The sequence below is a fragment of the Malaclemys terrapin genome, chromosome 2 (genome assembly GCF_027887155.1).
Source record: "Malaclemys terrapin pileata isolate rMalTer1 chromosome 2, rMalTer1.hap1, whole genome shotgun sequence".
Classification (NCBI taxonomy): domain Eukaryota; kingdom Metazoa; phylum Chordata; order Testudines; family Emydidae; genus Malaclemys; species Malaclemys terrapin.
The window spans coordinates 243,274,349-243,293,402 of NC_071506.1; the positions used below are offsets into that span (position 1 = coordinate 243,274,349).

Sequence of the window (19,054 nt, forward strand, 5' to 3'; positions counted from 1 at the left end):
TCTACATTAACTGATGCTCTTTTAATGCTGGAGTGCTCATTCTTGCTGCAGAGAACTGCAATAGTCCAGCCTGACTATTGTGGCCAGGTCTTTGTTTAATAGCTGGAACCCAATCTTCCGGCTTCATAAATGGAAGAAAGCATTCTTAGGGTCGTCACTATGTATGTCCGTCAGGAATGAGGAGTAAAGGTCCCATGGGTATGCACTGACTTGATAAGCTGGAGGCAGACTCCTTCAAAGGAGGTTGAGAAAATAGCACTTGTTATATCTTTCATGTATTTCCCTACTCCTGCAGACATCACCTCCATTTTGCCAAGGTTCAGCTTTAGTCACTGCCTTTCATCCCGTTACTGATCTTGGAAAGCAGAAAGATACCTAGGAAATGTTGCTAACTGGGTCACAGGTAAGAAGATGAGAGGTGGACATCATATACATATGACTGGCAAGTGCATCTATGGCTTCTTAACAATTTTCTCCCAAATGACTTCAATTAGATGTCTAAGAAGACAGGGGAGAAGACAGCTCCTCGAGGAATATTACAACTATCCCAGTAGAGGAGACTATTTTAGTCAGAACATTCAATCAGGAAACTTTGAATGTTCTGGTAGGAAAAAGACGGTGCCTGCATTCTGAAAATAACCTTAAAAAAAAAAAAAAGACAGAGAGAAAAGGCATTGAAGTGGACTCTTGAAGAACTAGGAAAAGATATGATTGAACTTTGCTGAGGGTTTCTGAAATAGCTAAAAGAGACTGCATAAAAGCTAGGATGGAAAAAGGACTAAAAAAGTCATTCATTATCAGTTTTGAACACAATTCAGAGTTCTGAGACTTTTCTACCCCAACTTAGCTCCTTTGAAATGGCATCTACCACCGCCTTTTTGATCTGTTTTCATACTAGGAAATTCATCTTCTGATCATAAAGTGGCCACAAAGTTTGAGTGTGCAGCTGTAACTGCACAAATAACTAAAAGAAAAGTATCCATGTTTGTGTTTGAGCCTCACACATGTGCGTGTGTGTATATATATATATTTTTTTTAATAAGTGATTGTTCTCTACAATTTGGGATGTAAAATTAATGACCTGAATGCAATATGCTTCAGATTTGGCATGAAAAACTCTTAAAAGAATTTTCCAGAAGCTTCTGCATATTTCTGTTGGCCTTGCGGTAACTTTCAAAGCAAAAAGTTGTCTGGAAAAAAAACATAATACAATTGGTTTATCGGTATCTGATGCACTGCACTTAAAAAAATAAAAAATAATAATAATAAAAAAAAGCAAAATTCCCCACAACCACATCAGGCCCCCACACATAACTAAGGATTCTGCTAGATGTTATAATGAAACCATAGGATCTGAGATTATGCCGAGTATCATGAACCCTACAGTATATCTTTTTTCTTTAAGATAAAAAATGTAAAAAGGAAAGATTTCAAACTGATAGTGGCTGTAATATGAGAGCTCATCATGAATAAGCATAGCTGTAACCACATAAAATTACTTCTGTGAAAGGCTCAAAAATGGTTTGATTTCCTATAAAATTATATATTTCAATAGAAGAGTAGGAGACAGTGCTGCCTCTTAGATTGTTTCTTTGGAAATACTTATTATGGTGAATTTATTACAGTGCTAAAAATCCACTCTAGAGAAAAATCTAGAATTACAACTGCAAGGAACTCAAGTGGATTTTCTTTACAGAGGTTAATATGAACATTACCTTTGGCTGCAACCTGTGCAGGTTCACATCCCAAACTCCTGAGTTTGCTTTAAGAGAGTTCTTTCTACCTTCCAACAAATCTCATAATGTCAAGCCAAATCAGTCAAAATCGCCATCTTTCAACCAATACATTGTTCACATTTTGCACGGCTTCAGCATGAAACAATTTATCAGCCCAAATCTTCAAATCTAGTTTAAGTCTGTAACAAAATTCAGAACTAAGGGTGTTGAATGAAGCTCGGATTCATTGCAAATATTTTGCCCAGCTCTCCCTATGAGTCCCTTATCTTATCCAGGTGCAATGTAACTGCACTTGTAGTTATATTACTTCAGGTGTCACTCAGTTACATAGTAAAACAAATGGGCTTTGCTAATTCAGAATGCTTAGGTTGCTGTTCAATGGCTTTCACAGACTGCAGAAGTACCAACCAACCACCACCACCACATTTTAGCTCTTTCCAGGACCTCTTTTTTGCTCTCTCCAAATGATACTTCCACAGCCATTACCCACCACCAAAATACACTAATTCATACATATTTTTCAGAAGTGCAACTGAGCAACATGGTACAACCAAACCTGTCCAACCCATACTTCATACACATAGTGTATATTGTAAAAAAACTGGCTGTTTCTTCCCAGTTCTTAAACTAAAAATTTAGAGTAGCCTCATTACACAACTCATTTGTACAATTTTTACAAATTAAACATTAATACTTAGTATGCTACTGTAGTAAATGTAGAAATAAATTAAGTTAAACTAAACTACAATTCTCAAAAAATGTGGTGCATTATGCTTGTTTTTATTATTGTGTTACTTTACTGACCTGTGACTCAACAAGTAATCTCCCTCTTGAATTTAATAGGAAAGGACAGCTATTAACAGGATTTTTTAAAACCATCCTATATAATTTAATAGAGAAAAATATACCTGTGCTAAAGAATTATACAGGATGGTTCAAAAACTTATGGAAGGGGTATAATTTTGCATTATATTTTATAGATTGCTAAAGTAATTCTTACCGATTTCTATGAAACCAGTAGGCATTTATCTCTATTACATGTTTTAGAGTTTTCCAGAAGGATTGCAATGGATCTCAGTCATTAGAAGGAGTTACTAAGTTTTACTGTGCTTAGAAGAAGTAAGCTGAACTCTACTGACCAAAATAATCAAGGTTCATAACATTCTGAGGAGCATGCCACCATGAATAAAGCCAATTAACAATTATCCTGCTTCTGCAACTTTCCTAGGTTAATGCAGAGCTGATAGGATCTTCAAAGGAATCCCACAATTTAATATCAAAGACCAAAAGACCTAAAAAGTTGAGGTCAGACTTGTACTCCATCTCACTGACTCTAGAACTCGGAGCCTCTACTGAGGCAGAAATATTTTGTTTATATTGGTAAGAGAAAGCATGGATTGAAGACAACAGTCTGAAAAGAAAAAAGCTTTTCTCTCCATTCAAGAGAATATTACTGCACTTCCAGAATTATTTTTACCTTGTATGGAAAGAGCTTCCTGCCTGCCAAGTATTGGGCCATACACTTCCTCCCCTTCCAATACGGAGGATGGTTTTGCAGGCATCAATATTCTGGCTTGAGCTATCTCTGTAAAGAAATAATCTGATGTCTTTAGTTTCCCTAATATAATATTTTAAGCCTATGTGATATCCACGTGTGCTTTGTCTTTCCTTCTTAACCTAGAATGGAGATAGAAACTTGGAAAATTTATGATAAACTTGTCCCAAAGACAATAATATATATACAGTACAAGAAAATGGGAATGAAAAGCTAGATATTTACCACAAGGTAAAGAAAGGGAGGAGAAACCATATATTTGAAAGAATCCTTTCACAATACACAAAGGACTAAGCTGATGTTTCAAGGGGGAAAAACTATTCGGATATGAATCGGGGGCGGGGGGGGGGGAAGAGTAGCAGGGTACTAATCAATAAAACAGCCCTCAGGAATCTATCAATGAAATTGACTGACTTTCTAATAGAGAACCTTCCTCTTATTGCACTAAAAGAAAAGAGATGCTGACTTCCATCATCTTTCTAATATAATATAGACCCTCACCTAAAGGAATTTTAGTTCAGAAAGCAAAATACATTGGACTTTAGAATTTAAAATCAGGTAAATCTTCCCCAAATCCAGTAATAGACCTTGGGGGCAGCTCCTAAGCATTACAGACTTTAGTACGTACCTATGATTTCATTAGATAAATCTAATGCTCTCATTTTCCTTTCCAGAAGTCTTGTAAGAGATTGTTCAATCTGGATGAAATATCAACCATTATGGTAGGAGCTGCACTCAATGGAATTTTTAGGAGAACAATTGTTAATCAAACCAAGTTCACAAAATAGGCATGGCATAGCCTGGAACCCAACCTCAATCCCTTCTTGTCTTGCAAGAACTTTGCTGAGTGGAGAGGTGGTCTGACAAATGGTCTGAGAAGTACTCAAGGACTTTTTCTTTTATTTTGGACTACCAGTCCAAGGCATTCCAGACAGTCTACATTTTTAGATAGGGATTGTTACCATCTTATATTCTGCAAAGCTAACTGACTTAAGATAATGTTGTCACAGGGACTGCTTGACAGATTGCTACTGACCATACCTGTTGACTAAAGGCAAAATGTGCTGCAAGCTACACCATGCAGGAGGCTCGCTGTCTGAGCATCATTTCCTTGATGATACCTGTAAGAGTGGATTCCACTAAAGTGTGTGACTCTTTCTAGCAGTGTCTGAGCCAAATAAGGCTGTGAGTGGTTACAGATATTTGTACTGCAGAGTAATCAAAAGCATTTTTATAGTACTATCCATTCTCTTCTCTACAGGGGTCTCAGGGAAACAAGAATAGTCTTCTAAAGGCAGGGAACACTTACTTTCATGGGAAGCAACTTGTAGGTCTACTTTCAAAGAAGCTTCATGCAGATTTTGCTTTTATCTGGGGAGTCCTCAACTTAGAGACATTGTCAGAAAAAACACTTTTAGAATCCCAAGTTTATCAGGGTTTACCCAGCAAGGTGAACTGGGACTATGCTTGTCTGAGTATTTTCCTTGTTGACTTTCAGGTCTTCTGAATGCTTCCTGGTGTGTTCTAGGAGATTTTAAATCATCTAAAGATCTAACTTTTTCAAGTTCTTTCTGTCTGGATTCTGAGGAATCAAGGAAGAATCTGAAAAAATCCCCACTTTTTCCACAAATAATGGTATTATGGAAACAGTTCTCTTTACCATCCTTACCTCAGCTAATTAGAAGATTAACATTATCCTCTGATAATCTAGATCAGTGGTTTTCAAACTGTGGGTGGCGATCCAGTATGGGATCACGGAATGTAAGGCACTGGGTTGCGGCAGCTCTGGTCAGCACTGCCGATGGGACTTAACAGCTCAGTCGGCAGTGCTGCCCGCTTAAGGCAGGCTAGTTCCTACCTGTTCTGACACCGCGCTGCGCCCCAGAAGCGGCCAGCAGCAGGTGCGGCTCATAGGTAGGAGGGCCACGGGCACCGCACGCTGCCCCCGTCCCAAGCACCGGCTCCGCACGCCTATTGGCCGGGAACTGGCCAATGGGAGCTGGCGGGGGGGGGAGGGGGCAGTACCTGTGAGCGAGAGCTGCACAGAGCCGCTTGCACACCCCCGCCTGGGGGGCTGGACCTGCTGCTGGTCGCTTCTGGGGCGCAGCGCAATCCTCAGTGCCAAGACAGTCAGGAAGCCTGCCTTAGCACCCCCGCTGCGCTGCTGACTGGCAGCCCCCGAGGTAAGCCCATGCCCCAACCCCATGCCCCAGCCCTGAGCCCAGTCCCGCACCCCAAACCTCTCATCCCCAGCTCCATTGGGTCGCGGGCATCAACAATTTTCTTCAACTGGATTGTCAGAAAAAAAAGTTTGAAAACCATTGATCTAGATGGTCCTGGCTTTTCCAAGAAGCTTACAAGTGATTATTTGGGGTGATGGGAAGTGGGCTGGAGAGGGAATGCCTTGGCATGACAAAGTGACTCATGTCAGGAAGCCCCTTAGTTTAATCTACTTGGGGAAAGACCTCATCTTTTCACTTGTTTGGAAGGTGCCTAACACCCTTTGGGCCATATAGCAATAAACTAAAATTTATAATTATAAGGCCAGAGTGACGAGGGAACCTGAAGAGGTACCCTCTAATAGATATAGGCTTATCTCATACTGTGACAAATAGTGTTGTAGCTATGTAATGGAGCCACACTCTGAAGAACAGGCAGATAATCTTTATGAAGCATTCAGCAGTCTCTCTCCCTTAACCGATGCTTGTCAGACATATTTGTACGTTTCCCAAGTTATGTTTTTAAACTTTTCTGCAGATTTCTCCTGTGTCTGTGTTAATTTGGAATCTATGTTAACTAACCAACAGTTTAAAGAAAACTACCACCAAGATTTTCATATAAAAAGGGTCTAAAATGTCCTTGATTTAATTCTTAATCTCCAGAGTAAGAGCTTGAGAGTCCAAGAGGAGAAAAATTTACAGATGGGTAACATGCATTGAACGGAATTGCTGGTGTTAATTTTCATATCTGAGAAGATAAAGAAAAAGCTTTTTTTTAAGGAAATCTGAAAAACACTAAGTCCGCAATGTTGTTGTAGCCATGTCAGTCCCAGGATATTGGAGAGACAAGGTGGGTGAAGTACGCTTGAAAACCTGTATTCTCGCTCAAACAGAAGTTGGTCCAATAAAAGGTATTACCGCACCCACCTTGTGTCTCTAAACATTGAGTCTGACAGATAAGTTTAGGAGATGTAAAAACAGTGCCATTTATTCAGTGAATTGTTACACCACATATATCCTCCTTTACCATTTGCCCAAAGAAAAAAAAAATCCAAACGCTTCTTTAGAGTTTCTAGATTTTCACTCCTTCAGCGAACTGAAAGCAAACACAAATCGTCAGAACATTTGATCTATTACAGGGTAAAGGAAACTTGTGGTGTATTTCTTATGCTGAGAATGGTGAGTAACAGTTTAAGTCAGGGAAAATATATCAGTCAAAATCAGCTTGTAGCTGATTTTGAACAGAACATCTTTGAACAGAAATGCCTGAGATTATCCTAACTGACCAAAGAGAAGACTCTGATACCTATAAGAATGTAAATTGGGGTCTGAACACAGTGTGTAACAGGTAGTTTATATCACTCACATTTAATTCACATGTAATAATATAGTGCATTGAGGAGAGAATCTTAAAGAATATACTTATTTAAGAAAAAGTCACACCTAGAAAAATAGCTCTGAACAATTAAGATAAATAAGATATAAGATAAATTATAAAATAATCTAAGATGCATGCCTATCTTGCCCCCCCACTAAGAACACCCCCACCCACACATATCCCTTAATTATAATCTGCTACAAACCTAAAGAGCGAGTAGATATTAATACTATGCTTCACTATCAAATTACTACTGTACTAATTTTGCCACCCTCTACTGTATTTCTACAACTAATTTTTACCTGCATTACTTTATACAACATGCAAATGTTAGACATGCATTTCCGCTAAGATGAAATTCTGGTTTTGACATTATTTAAGTGTAAAAAATATATTTCTTTACTGTATCATTGCTTTCCCAACTGACTAAAATATACTATAGAACAGAAAAATGTTTTAGTTTAATTAAATTTCAGTTAAAAGTAAGTCTCTGGCTTGATGCAGAACTCAAAATATTACCTGTCAATTAATATCATCAATAATATTTCAAATTGCTATGCCATGGTATGGTTATGTTCTTATCCTTGTGTCTTGTACTGCTCATGACCGAGTAAATGGTTTTGGGGTTTTTTTTATGAGCATGCTGCTGCCCCAAGCTTTCATACATGCTGAAATATTCTACTGAGATCTAAAATGCTGCCAATACACTTCTACTTCAGCTATTCAAGAACGACCACTGACAATGACTACATTACTTTATAAACATGAAAACAAAAAACAACCAAATGGCTAACCAATCAAGAAGATACATTCTATATGACATAGGTCAGCGTATTTCAAGATGGTACATGGTATATTTTCCTATATTAAGCAAATCTCTAATTTACTAAAGACATATATTCCAGTCAGATCTATCCAGATACAGAGACTTGTTTGCAGAAATGAAAAAGTGGCTGGTCACGTCCTTCACTCACTTGTCCCAGAGGGCAGTCAGCCAAGCATACACCAGCAAAATTGTCTATAGTGTCCTCTTTATACTATAATAAATAAGGCTGTTTAGGAGATAAATAAAGCAGTAGCAAAAAAAAAAAGCATACCTTTTCCCTACCTTTTTACGGATATTTATAAACCAAAAGCGATATTTAGGGAGTCTCTCGAGGCTGTACGCTGAAAAGCCTCATGTGGCATTCTGAGCTAACCACCACATTCATCTGTCTAGGCTTTCAGCGTTCAAAAAAACCCACCACTGACATGCACAGAATGAATCCTGCTCAAGTTGGAAGCATGTGATAACTAGGGCTCCGGTTTAAAAGGAGATCCCAGCACTCAATTAATCCTATATTTTAAACAAACACCATCTTACCGTTTTGCTGTTGTCAGGATCAGGTCAGATTCACCTGCAACTCTTAAACATATCTCTAGCAATGTTAGTGTTTGCAGTCAGTCTCGGCTCATTCAGCAACTGAATTCACATCTTTCTGCACTAACAAGCTGAAATGGTACGGCTGTACTACAGCTAAGAAAGGGGGAAATCTAAAGCAGAAAACAAAGCAATCCCTAAAGGCAGGATAATCCCAGTAGAGCGTAATATAAAAAGTTACAGGTGAACACAGAGAGCAGAATAATTCTCTGCCTAAATTTCATCAGCAATAATGTTCATTCTGAAAAGGTATTTTAAAAAATAGGATGGACTTGCCTGTGGAGTTCCCAGGAAGGCAGACTACCCAGGCTCTGCAGCAGCATTGCAGCCAAAGTAACCATGCATATGCTGTCTAGGCAATTTACAGCAGTGTCTTTTTGAAAAGATATTGATTTGCAATGTAGTGCTGTTTCAACGGAACGTAGAACTGGAGCCAAAATAGCTAATGATGGTTTTATAGGAATACAGAAAAAACATTTAATCAAAAGAATGCAACTAGTCATGCCCAATTCAATTATTTCCCCAGTACTGAAGGAAACCAGTAAGCCTCCTAGTGACAAATGATATTAAAACAATAATGTAAGGGCATCTGGAAATGAATGTTAGGGGTAATATGGCTCAATTTAATGTATTTATATATAGCTGATGTGCCTTGCCTATGCCGACCTCCTTTTCCATGTACCATGGAAAAATTAAATATCAAATTAAGCATCTCCAAAGTACGTTACTACCAAACATGAACAATTACAGCTTCATAATTATCAACCTTAGCATATAATAAAGAATATATAAAAATACTTTCATCACAGAATAACTAAGCAGCAGAGCATCTAGGCTGAACTCACTGCTGAGCCTTACTGAGCCTGGGCGTGGTACACGGGAAAGGAGGTCCGCATGGGCAAGGCACATCGACTATGGGATCTCAAATAGGATGCCAATTTCTCTGAATCCACTGCTCTCATAGCAACCCCTACTGGCCGCCAATGGGTCTGTGCTTGGTGCTGACTTCAAGGAAATCTCCCCTGCCAGAGATAAGAAACTGCATCCTGGATTGACTGACAGAGGAAAGGGATTAGCAATAGGTGAAAGCCAAAACTGAAGGAAGGAACTGAAGGAAACCAGAGGAAGAGGCTAAAATGCAGCTCACCCTAGATGGCTTAATGCATGTACAAATGCTTCACTCTGAGTATGGGCAAAACTTAACACAGAACAACAGAATACGTAGGACAACTAATAGTCTGAAAGCAGCCCTGATTTACAGTCCATGAAGTCCCACTGAATTCAGCAAAGCACGTAGCACACAGTCTCAAGTCTATTCACAATCTGAAGAAAAGGCTTAAGAACATGTCTGAACTCCATACATATGCCCACATGCCACTGAAGTCAATGAGACTTAACATACGGTTAAGTGCTTATTAAATAAAGGCCTAGATGTATTAATGAGCTAAATAATCTTGTCTGGCACGAGCACCTGCAATGACAGGCAGAAAGCTTGAATGATGTCATGCCATTTCCATAAGATGCTCAAAGCATGAAGTAAGATCTTCAAAAGTTTTTCTTTCCATCATCTACTTCCTAACCCCAGTTAGCAATTCCATGTTACAGTTCACCTTTGAGTTTGTTAGCTTAGTCTTCTTTGCAGCAGATCATCTTTCAGGACCATTTTATGTGAAGAAAGAAAAGCTTCAGCTCCTGGCAGAAGACACAGAAAATGTTTTCCTAAACAACCTGACTAGACACGAAGGAAATGAGAGCCCAGCAACTAGAGTAGTTATGTTATGAGAGAAGTAGGTAAAAAAAAATGCTAGGTCAGTATAGCGGTTGGAAATCATACATTTATGGGGGAAAAAATGCACTATATTTATCTGTGTCCTGTAAGTCTATTTAAGATTTAAAGATTTTGATCCAGTAGACTATGAATAATTTGCTTCACAGGGTTCTTGACTGAGGAAATGGGCAGAGATAAGAAGGTGGGGGGAGCATTGACAGAGGACACCTACCACGCTATCAGTGCACACCTTCAGGTATATCTGGTAAAAGACTTGGCAAAAACACAAATGAAAACCTCTAATGAAGATCTGAGACCTCAGTGCCCCAAAAGCATAGTCAAGCGGAAGAAGATCAGGACAGCTCAGAATAACACCTCTACATTCTGAGAATACATACCTAGAAAAACCAGACAGTTAAAGAGGGCCAGCAATGGTCAAACAGGCATTTCTACACCTTGCACACTGAACATGGAAACAAAACTCCTGCTGAAAAGCTGGTCAACCCAACTGTCTGAAAAACAGCCTCAGAAACCCCCTGTGTTACATCACCCATTTACAGTTCCAGTGACCAGAAAAGAGATGGATGCCACACAAACAAAGGGGAGGCAGGGAGAAAGACGCGGAGAGCAATGAGAAGGAGATTGCAAAAATTCTGGCCTGGTGAAGGGAAAGAGATGGAGGAGGCCAAGAGTAAACTGATTAGGAGAAATATCAGGGAGAAAATGGTTGGTCTGAGGAAGTAAAGAGGGTGGGATGAAAGGAGAGAATGGTAGTAGGAAAAAAGAGCACACCACTGGGACTAGCATAGAAGAAATGAACCAGAGGGAGTGCAAAAAGAACAAGAATTAGAGATACACAAAAAGAAAGATGAGAGATCAAAAAAGAAATACGAGTGAAATGGAACAAGCAAGAGAGGACTGAATTTTGAGAACCACTGATTTTTATAGTTTTTATTCATATTTCTACACGTATTGTATTTCTCTGGCACAAACAGAAAGAAAAAGGAGGGGAAAGGAATTGAAAAGCAAATTTTGTTGAAATGGTGCCATTATATTGTCTGCCAGTGGCAGATCCAGCACTTATTTCAGGCAACTTTATGATTTCTCAGTGTAAACAATGGTTATAAATTAATTTATTATTTATTTAACAGTAATAAGTCACCAGGACCAGATGGTTATCACCCAAGAGTTCTGAAGGAACTCAAATATGAAATTGCAGAACTACTAAATGCTATATGCATCTTTTCATTCAAATCAACTTCTGTACCAAATGACTGGAGATAGCTTATGATATACCAATTTTTTTTAAAGGCTCCAGAGGCAATCCTGGCAATTACAGGCTGGTAAACCTAACTTCAGTACCAGGAAAATTGGTTGAAACTATAATAAAGAACAGAATAATCAGCCACATAGATGAACACAATTTACTGGGGGAAGAGTCAACAGATTTTTTAAAAGGAAAATCATGCCTCACCAATCTCTTAGAATTATTTGAGGGGGATAACGAATACATGGACAAGGGTGATCCAGTGGATAATAGTGTATTTGGAGTTTCAGAAAGCTTTTGACAAGGTCTCTCACCAAAGGGTCTTAAGCAAAGTAAACAGTAATGGGATAAGAGGGCAGGTCCTTTAATGCAGTGGTTCTCAAAGCCGGTCCGCCGCTTGTTCAGGGAAAGCCCCTGGCGGGCCGGGCCGGTTTGTTTACCTGCCGCGTCTGCAGGTTCGGCTGATCGCGGCTCCCACTAGCTGCAGTTCGCCGCTCCAAGCCAATGGGGGCTGCGGGAAGGGCGGCCAGGACATCCTTCGGCCTGCGCCGCTTCCTGCAGCCCCCACTGGCCTGGAGCAGCGAACCGCGGCCAGTGGGAGCCGTGATCCGCCAAAACTGCGGACGCGGCAGGTAAACAAACCGGCCCGGCCCGCCAGGGGCTTTCCCTGAACAAGCGGTGGCCCAACTTTGAGAAGCACTGCTTTAATGGATCAGTAACTGGTTAAAAAGACAGGAAGCAAAGGGTAGGAATGAATGGTCCATTTTCAGACTAAAGAGAGGTAAATAACGGTGTCCCCCGGGGATCTGTACTGGGACCAGTGCTGTTCAACATATTCATAAATGATCTGGAAAAAGGGGTAAACAGTGAGGTGGCAAAATTTGCAGACGATATAAATTTACTCAAGATAGTTAAGTCCAAAGCAGACTGCAAAAAATTACAGAGGGATTTCACCAAACTGGGCAACTGGGCAACAAAATGCTGAATGAAATTCAATGTTGATAAATGCAAAGTAAAGCATGTTGGAAAACAATCCTAACTAAACATACAAAATAATGGGCTTTAAATTAGTGGTCACTCAAGAAGACCTTGAAGTCACTGTGGATAGTTCTCTGAAAACTTCTGTTCAATATACAGCGGCAGTCAAAAAAAGCTAACGGAATGTTAGGAACCATTAGGAAAGGGATCGATAAGAAGACAGAAAATATCATAATACCCCTATATGAATCCATGGTATGCCCACACCTTGAATACCGCATGCAGTGCTGGTCACCCCATCTCAAAAATGATATTAGAATTGGAAAAGATAGAGAAGGGCAACAAAAATGATTAGAGGGATGGAACTGCTTCCATACGAGGAGAAATTTAAAAACCTAGGTCTTTTCAGCTTGGAAAAGAGACGACTAAGGGGGGATATGATAGAGGTCTATAAAATCGTGAACAGTGTAGAGAAAGTAAATAAGGAAGTATTATTTACACAAGAACTAGGGGTCACCCAATGAAATTAATAGACAGTAGATTTAAAACAAACATAAGGAAGTAATTCTTCCCACAACACACAGTCAACCTGTGGAACTCATTGTCAGGGGAAGTTGTGAAGGCCAAAAATATAACTGGGTTCAAAAAAGAACTAGATAAATTCATGGAGACTAGTAGCCAAGATGGTCAGGGAGGCAACCCCATGTTCTTGGTGTCCCTAGCCTCTGATAGTCAGAAGCTGGGAGTGGATACCTAGGGATGGGGCTCATTCAATAATTACCTTGGTCTGTACATTCCCTCAGTCTGTACATTCCCTCTGAAGCACCTGGCACTGGTCACTGTCAGAAGACAGGAGACTGGGCTAGATGGACCACTGGTTTGACTCAGTATGGCCGTTCTTATGTTGTATTTACACTAACAAAGGCTTGGTCTACACTACCCCCCCCAATTCGAACTAAGGTACGCAACTTGAGCTACGTGAATAACGTAGCTGAAGTCGAAGTACCTTAGTTCGAACTTACCTTGGTCCACACGCGGCAGGCAGGCTCCCCCGTCGACTCCGCGGTACTCCTCTCGCCGAGCTGGAGTACCGCAGTCGACGGCAAGCACTTCCGGGTTCGACTTATCGCGTCCAGACTAGACGCGATAAGTCGAACCCAGAACTTCGATTTCCAGCCGTCGAACTACCTGGTAAGTGTAGCCAAGGCCAAAGGGAGCTGTTTTGACAAGAGGGCTAACTCTCACCGTCCATTCCTCAGTTGTGATTGAACATAGTTTGGCTACTAGCACAGAACATATTTTGGTGCTGTCTGTGGTAACAGAGACTGTTTTAGCCCATTGACGAAAGGTGGGACTGGAAAGCCAAATAAAGGTGGGACTAACAGGCAAATGAAGTTTGCAGTCACAACTGAAATTTATCAGCCTACATAACTGGTGTTCCTGGCAGTTTATGAGCCCTGTGCGCAATTGTTTTAAGAATCTTTTTCTGATTTAATGCTACTTTATTATCAATTTTCAATATATATATGAATAAATTGTTTAGGTTTCCAAAAACTATTTGGAAATTGATTAAAAATATTGTGCAACAGCCTTTACGCTCTCATCATCATAAATGATGCTACCTTTTGGATAGATAATCATACCAGCAGGAGGTTCTACAATGCTACCTGTAAATTGAGAATTACTTTCAAGTGTACTTCAGAGTTAGTTCATAGCGGGGATAACATCTTCTGAGCTTTCTGGGCTAAACAAAAGTAGTTATTTTACAAAATGCTGTAATGATAAATGGATGCCTACATAATGTGACAGCTCTAATGGTTAATCAGATAACTATAAAATCCATAATTTATTATTACAGTGAAAAGAATGGCAGTAAGGTGCTTCTGTGAGTTCATACTATATATAGCTCTGATTCAGTTTATAATACATTTTCTGTATCATATGAGCTGAGTTGGTCTTTACTCTTCCCACCCTATCTTCCATGATTTGGAAATTTACCATTTCTTTCTCCTTCAATCTAATAAAAAGAAATCTGAATCAGTTATGGTCCCTCTGCATCCATATGGGTAAGAGCCTGCTTTCTACTGGCTTCTAATGATACATTGTCAGGGCAATGTATTGAATCAGAGTCTCCAATTTCTTGTTTTACTTTGACTACTGCAGATGGAATTTTACAAGCAGAATAAAGAATAATATACTCAACAGTTTAAAAAGTTTACTGACATGTGAAACTGTACCAGATGTCCAGCCAAACACCTAATACGCCAAATAGCCAGAACAGCAACTGGACTGACCTAATCTCGGGACCACTGAAAAATTTTATTTCCTTGGTTGTTTCCAATTGTAACATTACATAAATTAAGACACTGACCTATAAGAATAAAAAGGAGACAAAGAGATGTAGATACATGCATAGAAAGGCAGTGAAGTTATCAAATGGAGAGATGAACAGAATATTGTTCATTTGATTGTGGGGAAAGTTATTCTGAATACACCATGCTGTAAAACTTACTTCACTTACACAAATATTTGAACACAACCATACCACCTGAATTCTCTGTGTGACACTTTTAAGTAAAGTGAAGTGCAACTCACTGTAGTACTCACTTCACCAAATAACTATGAAACTACTAACTACAAATATTAAAAAATGTATTACACAGTTTGTGAAGCAATTCTGCATGGCCCAATGCATTTTGTTTTGTAAGAAGACAATACAAATCTTTTTGAAATTATATTCATAGGTTATAGTGCCAGAGAACCCTAGGTACTGTTTTTATAGCTCTCCATAAAAGTACTTTAAGGTTTGACTTTAGTCCTTAGAAATTTTCAGATCTATATAATGTAACAATCTTATTCAGTTATCTTTAAAAAATGTGCAGGTTAAGTAAGATCATGCTGTGACAAAAACCGGGATGCTCTTTGGTGATTGTTAATACACCTGTATGATACTACCATGGTGTATCGGTCTCATTAATGGGATTGAATAATTCACCATAGGGTCTGTCTGGGTCGCAGAGTTAGCCTACCCACCTAGGAAAGGAGAAAGGAGGCCCATTTTAATAGTCACCTAACAGCTTTCCCTTCAGGATCATAGACAGAATGCCGGAGTGAGGAGCCTTAATGTTCCTAGCCTATTCTCCTTGGGGAGAGCCAAAACCAGTTTCAACAGGTAAGGATCAGAGTGACAGAACTGGAATGAGGACAGTTATTAACTAAAGTTCAGTGCAAACCACTGCAGTCTAAAATCCTTGGGTAAAAGATATTTAAGCATCATGTCTTGGTCCAAAAAAAATATATATATATATATATTTTCTGAAATGCTGCAAAGACATCTAACAACAGTAAAATTAAATGTATGTTCTCTTCATGGAAAGACACCAGCAAGAGGTATAAGATCATGTAGCCAATTAATTTTAAGCAAAAGCACTCAACCTTCTCCAACCTACAGCTTCTAAAAGTATGTAATTTACTGATTATTTTCATACTTGCCATATAGGTAACATTTTGTGTAATCAACAAAAAATACAAAGATTCACTATTTTCTTATTGACAATAATTGTTATGAAAGAATGTTAAAAATATAGATTACAAACCCCAGCTTCTTTAGGATGAGCAATATCTCAATATCGACCAATATACTTACTAATGACAAGACGTCACCTCACTGAACATTTTCAAATTACATCAAGTCTTACAACTGTTCTCACGCTGGGACTAATCCCAGTTATATCCCATTTCAAAGATATCCCTACCATTTGAGTAGCTGAAAGAAGAAAGTCCAGCTATGAATTAACTGAAACTTGGCACAGTAAGAAGGGTTCATGTTCAGCACCTTAGCAAGTTTAAATATGCTGTACATTGAAATTCTAGTCTCTTAATGACATTTTCTGGATTTCACTTGTCTCGTTTCTCATTTTAAAGGTATCCACATGAAAGCTCTGATTTTCACACCAGCTGCCTTCTTTTCATATTTCAATGGAATTGAGAGAGACTCTCAGAACTGCAATTTTAAAACTAAAACGATTCTATGCACCAATGTAAGCTACTGTAGTTACAAAATTAAAGTCACATTATCTTCACACATCTGTGAGGTAGATGTCAGAAGCTAGGAATAGGCTATACGTTTTAGAGCCAACAGCATCCACGTTACAAAACCATTTGATCTGCCTCTATTCTAACTTCAAACAAGTGTTCATCGTTTGAATCACTTCTTCCATATTGGCCATCATAAATCTCCAGAAGAAGATTAATATGTGTAATCAAAACCATTTTCACAGACCAAATCAATTATCTTTATTTCACTGTCCAAGAAGATCAGCTTTGGAAGAAATTTACTGAGTTATGGTTAGCGTAACTAGCAATTTTTAACCCTTCAATTTGTAGCTAAATAGTAAATGTTCAGGTTAAACAGTTTTAGCACAAGTGTATGGAAATTTTATCTGATACTCCATGAACAGCTGTGTGTTTATAAAGCAATTAAGAGATCACACTCATTCCAAACTCTTTGTAGCTTTTTTTAAAAATGTTGAGTTTGTGATGTAGAAGCTGGAAAATGAGTCACTAAACTCATCCCAAACAGGAGCCACCAAACATCTATTAGATGGGAACAACCATTATTCTTGCTGGGCACAATTCAAACTCAAGACCTCCAGGTGACAGGCTCTGCCACTCATTAGCGGTAGCAAGCAGCATCCAACCTTCCCTAAGTGCTAATGTTAGACCTTTGAGAATGAGGCTTGCTTTCTGGAAAGATAAGTTTTACATTAAGTACTGGCCTTTTTGGAGGTTATCCAGACAGACCTTGCCCCTGTTTGAAAACACTGGCAAAATCGCCCACACACTGCTCTCGGTCCTCTTCATACACATTACAAAGGAGTGGCTAACTCTGTTCTTAAATGGGGCAGCTGCCATTAGCCAAAATAAAAACACTAAATATACAATAAAAACAAAATCTCCACAATATCCACATTTATTTCTAAATACAATGTTGTGCAATAGAAAAATCACTTCAACAATTATAATTATTCTAAACGCTTCACTCTTATTCCCCACCCACCCATTGGTCAGACAGCAGGTTTGAACCCACAATCTTCAGATCCATAGTTCTGACCTTTTCAACTTCAGCTACAGGAGTAGTTGGTGGGGAAAACATATTGACATCCCCCTTTGCAGACTAGCCCGTAGAAGGAGATATAACAGTTTTCTAGTCTATTAGCAAAGTATTTCTTGAATAGCACTCGGCTGTTGGGTATCAGGATTCCTGGATCCTATCCAGGGCTGTAGAAACAGTGTGTAATGTAATGGTTAGAGATAATATAGGCAAATGTAAAGATATCACTGTTGGGTCATTTGTAGGGCCTGAGCCCAGGATCTCTGCATGTAAAAATATAAGACAATACCACTTGATTAAAAAGAACAACTGCTATTGCTCTGAGCAGTAGCAGACTCAAGACTTGACACATCATCAAGAGATTAGGAGGAGAAAAGAGCCAAAATGTGTTAGTGTCTGTTACATAAGCATACAACTTGGCACAATTTTTCTGAAAGGCAGCGTGGCAAAGTGGAATTACACTTTGATCTGTCATGTTAGAAACAGGGGTCCTGTTGCCAGCATTACGTATAGTGACTTGTGTACCTTCTAAATTACCTTATTGTAAGACAGGTGAACGAAATACCCCTACCTGAGGAAGGCAATTAAGACCTTGGTTAAAAATAAGGGTTGTGAAGTGCATAGAAATATTAATAGCACTCAGTGAAAGAGATGGGACTAAAACTCACGGCCTTTCAGTTTGCAGCTCAGTTCCCATTTCCCCATATTAAAGGGAGTTTGTGGGGGAAAAAAACTCTCTCAAAAAATGTGTAATATTTTGTCTGTTCCGTAGAAATTCATGATGCATCTGTCAAATGCATTTGCCTCAAGTTGTGTCACATTTGGTAAGTCTGATGAGAGCAAGATGGCAGCTAAAACAGGTTTTATGCTAGAGGGGAAAGGGAAGAAAAGGAGGAATTAATATCTACTTCTTGAGTTGAAAAAGGCCTGCCTTTATATTTATAAAAACACACACACACACACACACACACACACACACACCCCCTCCCAGTTTTGGAGCATGAGTGATTCCTTGGTGGTTCTCGTATGGTTATATATCAGCAATAGCCAAAAGTGCTTTTTCCCCCACCTATGTTTGTATGTTTGGTTAGAAGGTTGCCCTCTTTCAAACAAGTTATCCATGCTTTGGTCTCCTCCAGATTAGATTATTGCAGGGGGTCAAACTTCATTGCACCGTGACCCCCTTCTGATAACAAAAATTACTCCCATGACCCCAGGAGAGGGGACCGAAGCCTAAGCTTGCCTGAGGCCCACCACCCTGAGTGGGGGAGCCAAAGTTCAAGCCCCATTGCCTCATGTGGGGCAACCAAAGCCGAAGCCCAACGTCTTCAGCCCCAGGTGGGGGGCCTGTAACCTGAAGCCCTCGGACTTCGGCTTTGGCCCTGGGCGGTGGGGCTTGGGCTTTGGTCCCGGACCCCAGCAAGTCTAACGCCAGCCCTGGTAACCCCATTAAAATGGGATCATGACCCATTTTGGGGTCCCAACCCACAGTTTGAGAACTGCTGGATTACTGTAATGTGCTCTACTCTGTCTACATCAGAAAGCCACTTAAACTTCATCTGGTGAAATACACAGCCCTGATTATTTAGCAGTATGCCCCTCAGGGCACATATCACAGCT

The 19,054-nt window shown here is 39.5% G+C and overlaps 1 protein-coding gene across 4 annotated transcripts in view; it reads right to left on the reverse strand.

Annotated features, from left to right (window-relative positions):
• Positions 1 to 19,054, reverse strand: part of CDK14 (cyclin dependent kinase 14) — a 482,473-nt gene that overhangs the window by 370,094 nt on the left and 93,325 nt on the right. Inside the window, exon 1 of one of the 4 annotated variants that reach the window (XM_054020507.1) lies at positions 8,252 to 8,349. The exons of 1 other annotated variant lie outside the window; for it this stretch is intronic. The gene's annotated coding sequence lies outside the window, so the exon portion shown is untranslated. Of the gene's footprint in view, positions 1 to 7,985; positions 8,059 to 8,251; positions 8,350 to 19,054 lie in introns of those variants that run through there. 2 more of the 4 variants (XM_054020508.1, XM_054020509.1) reach the window with 2 other exon arrangements.